The following is a 7,920-nucleotide window of genomic DNA, read 5'->3' as shown; positions in this document are numbered from 1 at the left end:
GTTTCTCCCTGGGCGGGTTTGCGCGGGGCGGTGGGCGATGGCCTGTCCCTGCCGGAGGTGCCTCAGTGCCCCCCGGCGATGCGGCTTCTGCGGGGAAGCTCCTTCGGGCAGCGCTCCCGCGCCTTTTCTAAACTGGTTTCGGCTTCAGGGGTAGGGGACGGTGTGGCGCTGCTCCCTGCTTTCAGATGTTCCCTTGGCAGCACGCTCAGTGCAGGAGCGCCATGCGTGTGGATAAAGATGCACCACCGCTCAGGGGGGAAGTCTCCATTGTAGGATGACAAAGGGTGATTTTGGTTGCCCTTTGTAGTTCCCTCAGGCGGTCATTGCCACAATGTCTGGGACACACCGGTCCCGCAGGAAGCAGCCAGTACCAAAAAGGAAGCGAGGGTAAGAGCGCAGAGTATGTTGTAAGAGCTAGGCTGTGCCAGGGAATGCCAAAAATAATCCCAGTCCGTCACCAGCAGTGAGCTGATGCTCCAGCAGAAGAGCCCTGGCTGCCTGTGCTGGATGAAATTGCCCTTGGCAGACCTAAAGATGAAAAACTGTGGTCAAATAAGGAGGGATCTTGTAGCCCCAGGTAGAAGGACAAAGAAACGGTACCTCAAAGGGCTAGAAAGAATAAATTCTTTGCTAACAGGCAGCTCAGTTACAGGTTCTGCAATGAACACAGTTAGGGGGAAATTACCTCCTAAACACTTAACATGAAGGGAATAATATGAGCGTTCCTGTTTCCTTGTGTACTTGCTTCTAGTTGTGTAGTGGTTGGTAAAGGGTAGATGTAGGCTATTCAATTTTTTAAGAAACAAAACCAGATAAAGGTTCCTGGCAAGCTGCCTTCTCACTACTGGGCTAGACCTGGCTGTAAAAATACCTTGCTTTTCCTTTAGTCCATTCATTTTGGATTTATTCGGAGCATCAGTTGGGTAATCTAAATTGGGGGCTTAGGGGATTGATTTTTTTCCTCCCAAATTCAACACTGCAGCTAAGGGCTTGTGTCATTTTTTTTTTTTGATGTAATGGGTGAGTTCAGCTTGCTTGCACCATTAGAAGGGTACAAAGCAGGGCAGTATGTCCACAGTCTGCCCATGCTCAGTTGCTGCTGCTTCTGGTCGTGTTAAAGCTTAACCCTTATTTCTGAAACTTGCCCATGAATAAGGACTAAAGAGACTAAACTTTAGAGACTGTTTCTGTGTCACTCATGAATCTGCACATGATAAGAAGCAAGGATTTTGTGCCAATCTCATGGAAATACTTAGCTGTCCTCTCCTACATTTACTGCAGGTAAACTCTGTATTGCAACTACTTAGATGATTCAAGTAAGCACAGTCACAGGAGGATTGTTTTCATCTTGGTGATCAACTAATGGCACCTGTCTTTTGTTTATTTCTCTCTTTGATTCAGTCGTGGCAATTCTGCAGGGTACAGACAAGACAAGAAGGTGCCCTCTGCAGCCTATATCACTCAGTTCCACAACTGCCTGATTTTGCTTTCTGTGCTGTGGGAACCAGGAGTTTCTTGAAAACCAGGTGGTTTTCCTGGCTGGGGAGTAAAACAGGTAGAGGTGAGATGCTAACCTGGAGCATGCAGTTGCAATTTCTCCTAAGGACAGGGAAGAGAGCTTTGCTTTGTCATTCTGTGTCTTGTTAGTTGTGATTTTTAATTATTTTTTTTCCTAGCTACGTAGGATTTTTCACCATCCAGATTTTAGTGTGTCAATAGTTAGGGCTGGGTTGGCTACCCAACCAATGCTCTCTATTAACACCCCTCCATTCCCAAAGGGGAAGAGAAAGGGAATAAGGGAGAAAGACTTACAGACTGGAAAACTAAAATGGCTTTAATAAACATAATAAAATGAAATATATAAAAATATACACAACCCCATGATGGCAATTACGTCACCATCACCACTGATGCTGTGGGCAGGCACTGGTGAGGTCCCAGCCTGGGCTCGGTGGATGGTAACCAGAATCAGGAACTGGATTCAGAAACACATGGATCAGGACTGAAGGCACAATGGACAGAGTCCTCTTTGGACACCGTCCGTAAGAGGAGTGAGCTTGCTCCTCGTGATCCCTCAGCTTCATATTGAATATGATGTATATGCAATGGAATCCCTTGTTGGTCAGTTTAGGGTCACCTGTCTTGTCTGCTCCTCTCCACAGGTTACTTTCTGCACCTCCCTGCATGGTACACAAGGTTTAGCAATGACCTTGGTCTGCACAGGAGCAAGTATAAGCAAGAGCCTTTCTGCATACCAATCCTTGGTCGTAACTGTAAACCTCAAGCCTTATCACTGCTAGAAGTAGACACTGTCTGCAAAAATCTGCTGTTGACTTCAGACTGTGCAGTTACTTAGACAAGACTGAGCTGAAAAGTAAAATCACTGAACAGAATTAGTTTTGTTCTAACTCAGCTAGGACATGGAGACATGGGAGGTGTGAATGGCAACTGTGCAGCATCCTGAATCTTTTAGAACTTGGACACTCCACAGGTTTTTTTGTTTTGCATACACGTGCTTCTCAAACAAACTGATCTTGTCCCAAGCAGTTTGCTGTTGTGCAATGACAGCCATGGCTTTGCAGAACGGTGGCTTCTGGGAGTGGCAGCCATTCGGCTGTCAGCTCGCACCGGGGCAGCTGATTTCCATGGGCTACAGCAAGGCTCTTCTGCGTCACTGAGCTCAGGTCTTCTCATGTTTGTTTTCTCCCTGGTTGGCTTTGCTACGAGTCCTTCCCTCCCCACTCTCACACGGGGGAAGTGTAGCTCTGGGAGCCCACGTGGTCCTCAGGCAGCTTCACTGCCACGTCCTGGCTGGAGCTGTATGTGACTCACTACGCTGCGTCAGCACTGGGAAAGCCACGTACTAATCCTGATTTCCCCTACAGGACAAACCAAACCAGCCCACACTGCTGCTGTCCTGTCCATCAGACCCTGTAAACCCCTTTCAGCTCCTGTCATCCTGGAAGGATGAGGATGTGTATGGTGGATCTTGGCCAGATGCTCTCAGGCTGACATACAGGTTAAGAAGCTGGCAGCCTTTGCATGGCCTGAGGCTGTACAGCAGCCAGAAATATTTATTGGGAGGTGTGAGAATTCTGCTCCACTGCTCTAATCCTAGTTGTCATTTTACAAAGACAATTTGTTCCCTGTGTATTTGCCTTTTGTGATTGATTTGGTTTGGTGTCCAGGATGATGTGAGCTGTCTGAAGATAAAGAACTTCCTCTTGGGCGGATTCTCTCCTATCTAACAGAGCATGGGAAGACCTAGAGCAGAGCAAGCACACATGACACTTCCCCTAATACTCTTCCACCCTCTGACTACTTTCAGCTCTCCAGACTTTCTTCAATCCTTACTGCTGTGCCATCAAGTTCTGCTTGAGAAAATTACAGATGAGAGGGCACCAGGTGGCTACAGGGCAGATGGCCTAACGCCAGTTAATTCAAAAGATCCAAAGGCTGCGTGCACCTGTTTGTGGGTGCAAGGGGGTCTAAGTACCAGCAAGGTGAGAGGGAGTGGGCCTCAGGGGCTTGTATGACCATGTGTCAGCAGCTGGAGAGAATAAGGATCTGGGACTAGCTACTGAGTAAAAAAGTAACAAAGGTGTGTTCCTGGAGGGACCCATGTCATATGTATGTCTGTACGTTCCACAAAGGACCTTCATTCCTGAGAGGGGAACAGGGTGATGCTTTTGGTCTTGTTTTCATTTGCAAAAGTGCCATTTCTGGTGTTGTGTTTATCTGTAGCTGGTGACACGTATACACACGTACATGTGTTTGTGCATGTATGTGCCTCCTGGGAGTACACACTTGGCCTTGGTACTGTCTGGACCTGGGGAGACAGAGCTGCAGACAGCTTCACCTCTGTCAGGCTACCAGGTTTAGGAACAACACTTCTCTCCTACGGCAGGCTAAAAGGTAATTTTTGCTGAAGAATGAGGTTGAAAATGCAGCCTTTTCTGTGACAGTTCATTTTTTCACTAGCTATAATGTACCATGTTCCTGAACACCTTATCAGCAGAAATATATGCTTAATTTCTTTCCTGTAGTAGCTGCTTCTCTCCTACTCTGCTGCTTTTGTTACTGAAGAAAGGGATGTAAGTGCAGGCAGTCTCTCCTAGACAGGGTATTTGAACCCATCCCTGGATTACACCTGTTAGCCAAAGGGTGTCAGTGCTACAGTAATTAGTTTATCAGTCAGCCTCTGCTGTGGCAAATTAAGGCAGGAGAAAGGGAAGGATCAGACTGCTCATAATACAATAGCAGTCTGAGAGCTGACAGTTCAATACTTAAGGTCATACAGATGGGTAAGACCAGGCATTGCTGCTAGGAAACACATTAGCACTGTGGGGAAAGTAAATATTTCCAAAGCACTCTCCTTCCCTGAGCAGCAGCAAACAACTAGTTTGTGGGTTTTTCATCACATATAAAGCAGGGTGAGCCTATCCACATACTGTAAAGCAAGCTCTTACACATTATTTTCTAGAATAATCAACAGTTCTGATTAAAAAAAATCAAAAAAAGCAGGCTGTCTGTTGTTTATCCTTATTCTTTTGCATGCTTGGTAGCTGCTGGCAGGTGAAACACAGCCCCATCTCTCTCAGGTAAGACAACTGCAGATGTTAACAAGGAACTTTTGTGAATATATGACAAGCTGCTGGCAGGCCATTTTTGTTGGTGAAACACAGCCCCATCTCTCTCAGGTAAGACAACTGCAGAAAATGTTAACAAGGAACTTTTGTGAACATATGACAAAGAAGTCTGCATGCATAATTTAACATGGTAGCTGAGTTTAAAAATAGCTGGAAGATTCCAGATTAAGTACAGAGACAGGAGTATTAAAAAGCCCTTTTTCCAGCTTTAGGCAGCTCTTTCAAGAGGTACAGACAATACATTGCTGTAGGGCCACAGAGGCCCTATGAACCAAAGAGTTTCAGAATCTGGCGTCCTCTTTTGCCACTATTAATACCTGGAAGTAGCCTGCACTTTTTTCATCCTCTTAAGAGAACATTTTTTTAAACAAAAAGCACTCGGGACCCAGTGTTATTTCATAAAAGTTTAATGTTTGTTTTTAAAATAATACTGTTTAATCAGGAGAAAGGAAACATCTGCACATATACAGTCTTCTTGGATGCTGACAAAAGAACTTAAAGTACAGACATACCCCTGAACACTATGTTTAACCATTAAGATTACAGAAAAAGCCTCACTGATTAATCACATTAATAATAATGAAAAGAATGTGCCCTCATACCAAAGAGAAGAGAAGGAGATACCACTCCAGTCATGCAAATCTGCACCCACCTTCTCAGAACATGATTCCAGAAGTCCAGTGGTTCCAGGTAAGATTTTCATAGCTCCTGTGGAAATGAACCAAAAGCCAGCAAAGACAATGGGCTTATTACAGCAAACTCAGTGCTCATCCTCAAATCCTGCTTGCTCAACATCTGTTGGATTTGACTGTTACATTCCCAAGTCTGAGGCCCTTTTAAGTGTTTCCCCTCTGCATCAAAAGCTTTCAATACCAAAAGCTTTTGATGTAGTCTGGAAGAAATCTGGCAAGCTTAATGCAGAATGGAAGCAGCTGTAGTTGAACATCCTGTGAATGCAGGTAGTGCACTGGGAGAAGAACTGTAAGTAAAAGCTATCTATTTGATGCTTTGATCTAGGATGCAATCCTTATAAAGCAGAGGCTTTCATCTTACAAGCCTGAAATAAAATTTCAATCTGTAAGCCTTTCTTACATTGTGAAACACAAATTCAACTCTCAGAGGGATAATTACAGGTAATTTAGTAGCCTGGATGAGCTCTCTTCTGCAGACGTTGTAGCCAAATTGAAGCAGGCTGTCCATGCACCAGATAGATCAAATGTGAATTATAAAGTACTGTAGCAAATGCAGATATAGGATTTTTTTTTTCCCCATGGCCAAACTGAATCCATTGCATGAATTCATTGCACTGAACACTTGAAATACAAGTGTGAATTACTTTTGTAATCCTATCTTGGATGATGTGGTTAGAAACACAATCAAGATGTACCAGTTTTGAACCTCTCTCATACACCTGGTAAAGCAATATAATCTGTGAAACTAACTGGCACAGGAAATGAAGTTTAAACAGTACCTGGAAAGCACCATATTAAATGGGCTTAATTCCATTAAACCTTCAGTTTTTAGGAGAAAAAGCAGTGACTGATAGTCCTTTGCTAATGCACTTTGTTCTTTTCTTCTTTTCCCTGCTAATCAAGCATCTCTAAATACCCATCTTTCAGGTTCATAGCTACATGAATTCTACTCTCATCTAATTATTTGGCATTTACCTTTAATTTCTGTTTCTTTCAGGAGGTGAACACAGCCTAATTTGAGTAATGATGTGATGATCATCTCTACCATTTTCTTACCAGATAGCTCTTACAGAGTTTTTCATATTCTTCACAGCTACTGTATCTCCTAAAGTATTGTTTCTACATTCAAATAAAGTTTGAAAGCAAATTAAATAGGGTAGTATTTCAGTATTGCTGAGGTTCTGGCTAAAGCTCACCCCCACCATTTGATTAAGAACTGAAAACATTATTACCTGCTGCGTTTCCTGTCTGTAAACTGAAGATTCTCCAGCCAGCCTACTGGTACAAGGGGACATCGTTTTCCTTGAAGCAGCTCCAATGCAGGTTTTATCTGCTGCAGCTCAGCTGCTCTCCATCACCTGCCAGAGTAATTCTCATGACTCTGCTCTCTGCACCCCCAGTTGCTGTACAGCTTCCTGGAAATTAGTACAGCAGCTTGACTCAATTTTACTACAGCCTACAGCTGCTAGCATATAGTAATTAGCCTTCTCATTGCAAGCAACAAGACAGCCCAAGAAGAGGTGGGGGTCAGATCACAAAACAAACCCCAGAAACTAGTAACTATGAAGCCTGTCTGCTCTACAGCAGAATGTAACAGTCTGCAGCTGCATTATTTTGCCAAAGTTAGTTACAACCAGGAATGCATACATATTAGCTGAAACCAGCTAACAGAAAGGATGCTCTAGCAAGCTGCATCTCTCTCTCCTTCTTCACGCTAGACGGAGGCAGAAGAGTCAAGTAAAATACATTTTATGGCTGCTTTATATTCCCACAGTGGTGCGGCACAGAGGCTGTTTCCACTTACTCTGTGCAGCAGGCAGAAGAGGACTGAGTTCTGTCTCAAAGAATGGTTTTGCTTCCTCTACCTTTCTGTAATGTTCCAAGAGAGTAATAAACCACCACAGTATTACATCAAGTGCTACATAAAAACCTGTCTCATGTGATTTCTCTTGACCTTTGCACTAAAGAAATAGTTTTACCATGCTTTGGGATGCACTAGTTTGGTGGATGGTTGTGGGTTTGGTTTGTTTAAAGAGATTTGGCTATCATTGCTTACTTTCCTTTGCTATTTCTGAAAACTGCTTGGGGTTTACCAGGCTAAAAAAACAATCTCTTTTCCCAATTTTCTTACTATCCATGCAAGAATTAAAAAATGCCAGAAATCTTTTATCTTAATCTACTACTTGCACTTTTTCTACCAAGACACAAATACATTTGGAAAAAAATAACAGTAATGTTGGTTGATAAGGTTCTTACCTGCTCACATGCCATTTGAAAGTCTGAAACAAAAAATGCCCCTCGAGCGTATTTGCTGCTTAATTAAAACTTACTCAAAGACAAGATTCCAGCAATATTTACCTGCCCAAGACACTACCCCAGGAAAAAAATCTACTGTATTTTGTCTAAAACATTTCTTTTGAAGTTTCTTTGCAAATTGTGAACATTTGAAGGCTGCTGCTCCTTTCCAAATGCAACCACAGATGTTAAGAGAAACTGGAAGTAGTACTTAAAAAAAACATCTGGACATACAATAGATTGACAGAATGCCAGCAGCTTTTCCATGGCTCTTCTTCCACTGC

The sequence above is a fragment of the Merops nubicus genome, unplaced genomic scaffold (assembly GCF_000691845.1).
Source record: "Merops nubicus isolate BGI_N331 unplaced genomic scaffold, ASM69184v1 scaffold968, whole genome shotgun sequence".
Lineage (NCBI taxonomy): Eukaryota > Metazoa > Chordata > Aves > Coraciiformes > Meropidae > Merops > Merops nubicus.
This window is presented reverse-complemented; position numbering follows the sequence as displayed.